This window comes from Erinaceus europaeus, chromosome 15, assembly GCF_950295315.1.
Source record: "Erinaceus europaeus chromosome 15, mEriEur2.1, whole genome shotgun sequence".
Taxonomy (NCBI): domain Eukaryota; kingdom Metazoa; phylum Chordata; class Mammalia; order Eulipotyphla; family Erinaceidae; genus Erinaceus; species Erinaceus europaeus.
The window spans coordinates 44418440-44421623 of record NC_080176.1 but is presented as its reverse complement, the minus strand read 5'-3'; positions in this window follow the sequence as shown (position 1 = coordinate 44421623).

The following is a 3184-nucleotide window of genomic DNA, read 5'->3' as shown; positions in this document are numbered from 1 at the left end:
AAGATGAACTCAATAATATTAAGTTAAGATACATTCTCATAAAAAACTTAAAAGTTACAGACAAGAGAATTGAAGGACAGCAATATTACATATACTCTTCACTTACAAAGTCCTCACCATAAGGATACTAGTAGATTTCTCTGGTAGGTAGAAGGAAGTGGTGTGATATAAGAAAAGTACTGAAATAAATCTGTCAACTAAGAATACTAAATGAAACAGAACTGCTTTTCAGAAATAAAGATCAGATAATGACATTTCCAAACGAGTAACAGTTAAGGGAGATAATTACCACTCAGATCTGATTTATATTAATGTGAAATGGAGTTTATTCAAGTTGAATTGAAAGGATGCTGCTTCTTCTTTCCTTCCTTCCTCCCTTCCTTCCTCCCTTCCTTCCTTCCTTCCTTCCTTCCTTCCTTCCTTCCTTCCTTCCTTCCTCCCTCCCTCCCTTCCTTCCTTCCATCCATCCTTTTTTCCTCCCTTTCTTCTGACATCACTCCCTTTTTTCCTTTCTGTGGAAATGGGACTTCTCTACTTGTATGGCTTCACTACTACTGAAGCTACTTTGCCATTCTGATAAAAAGTGAGCAAATGAGAGGAACCATAGAACCTGAGTTTGTCCCATTGTCACAGTACTTTCCATGTGGTGTTGGAGCTCTAGACATTTTTTTTTTTTTTTTGCCTCCAAGGTTATTGCTGGGGCTTAGTGCCAGCACTGAGAATCCACTGCTCCTGGTGGCCATTTTTTTTCCATTTTATTGGATAGGACAGAGAGATTGAAAGGGGAAAAGGGAGATAGGGAGAGAAAAAGACACCTGCTTTGCTGCCTAGCTGCTTGTGAAATCCCCTGTGCAGGCTAGGAGGCAGGGGCTAAAACTGGGATCCTGTGTGGGTCCTTATTCTTAGTACTACGTGTGCTTAACCTGGTGTGCCACCACCCAGCCCCCAGACCTCTAGGCTGTTTACAGAAAATACGAGAAAGAAATTTCATCTACCTTTTGCTAAGCAACTAAAATAAGATATATAAATAGATGTACACATTTTATACTTTTTCAAACACACACATACTTAAGTGTATTATTAATGGGAATTGCTAAATATTAAAAAAATGTAGAGAGAGTAATTGTAAGTAAAATGAACTAATCACTTATGTAAATACACTTTGACTTCTTTTTAATAGATCATTCACATATTATTAGGAACAATTAATAGAAATATTACATATAAGTTAATTGCCAATTTTAATTTCTTTGTAAGGAAATGTTTGCATGTAATGCCTAGTTAATAGAGATCAGATTATCTACCCAAAACACTCATTATGATAAAAATAAAGAAGTTGCACTAGATATTCTTTTGCATTTTTATGTATACTACATCAGCCACTAATAGTGACAGTTTTACTTCTGCATCTTTTTTTTTTTTTTCTCTCTTGACTGTTATGACTAAGACTTCCAAGACTACATTGACTAGTAATGGTATTGTACCTGATCTAGAAGGAAAATGTATGCATTTCCTTGTCTTTATTTATGATGTTGGCTGTGGGTTTGTTGGATGGGGATGATTGTAAGGGTTATATGTTAACATAATAAGTACATTTCATTTTTTAAAGAAGAATACATATAAATATAGAACCAAATTGAACAGTATATGCTTTGAGCAGAAAAACCTGATCAAGAAATAGAAGTTTGGGAGTCGGGCTGTAGCGCAGCAGGTTAAACGCAGGTGGCGCAAAGCACAAAGACCGGCATAAGGATCCCGGTTCGAACCCCGGCTCCCCATCTGCAGGGGAGTCACTTCACAGGCGGTGAAGCAGGTCTGCAGGTGTCTATCTTTCTCTCCCCCTCTCTGTCTTCCCCTCCTCTCTCCGTTTCTCTCTGTCCTATCCAACAACGACTACAACGACAATAATAACTACAACAATAAAACAACAAGGGCAACAAAAGGGAATAAATAAATAAAATAAAATATTAAAAAAAAAAAAGAAATAGAAGTTTAAGAGTGGAACAATGGCACTTCAGTCACTCACATTATTACCATGTACCAGGGTAGGAGTCTAGGACGAAGGTTATTGCAAGACCTTGATCCTAACCTACACGAGGTTAGTTTCATTAGCAGTGAAGTCATGATGCAGATGTCTCTCTGTCTTCCACTCCACTCTCAATTTATCTCTTTTCTGTCAAATAAAAAGTAAAGAGGGGAAAAAAGAAAAAAAAAAAGTTCACTGGGAGCAAGGGATTCATCCTGAAGGCACTGAGCCCCACTGATTGCCCTGTAGCAAAAAGAAAGAAAGAAAGAAGAAGGAAGAGGGAGAGGAGAAGGAAGAGGAGGAGATAAAATAGAAGTTTATCTGGGAGATGTGGGAAGGACTCAAATTAGCCTGGTCACTGGAGTTTATATACATAGCAGAAAACATAAACAAGTAAAACAAGTCCAGAAATATCACAAAGAACTTTTGAGAAAAGCAAAGGAAAATATTTTCATGGAAATTACATAAACTCCAGTGTGTTATGAGGAGTTTGTTGCAGGAACCTAGGAGTAGAAGTAACTGAAATTACACCAAATTTAGATGGTGATTTTTTTAATTTTCATCTTTGAGAGCAGAGTGATGATGTCATTAAGGATGACATCCATTGTTCTAGTTTAGAAGATGAACAAATTAAGATACAACTTTAAGTGATGAACTTATAAGGAGAGAAAAAATTACTTTGGGTATGATTTGAGTCTATACTACTTGATGACAATGGACTGACTGGATATATGAATTTAATTGGAAGGGCAGATGTCCTAGCAAGACCAGTCTCCACAAACATGGGGAAGTTTGTTAGGAAGAAATGTAAAGCAAGAAGAAATAATTTGGACATCTGTGTTTTAGGGCACTATAAGCTGTTTATTATCCAAGGTAAAGTAGTTATTAGTTAAAGGATATAGATTATTAGTTTTGGTAAAACCCCAGACTTTGAAATGTAGGTCTTTGAATCTTTGAAATGTAGGGCTAAGCCAAATGAAAGAACTATAATATTCATTATATATAAAATATTCACTATAATGTGAAATAAGTCAAAAACAGAAGGATGAATATGGGATGATATAACTCATAGGCAGAAGTTGAAAAACAAGATCAGAAGGGAAAACTCTAAGCAGAACATGGACTTGAGTTGGTGTATTGCACCAATGTAAAAGACTG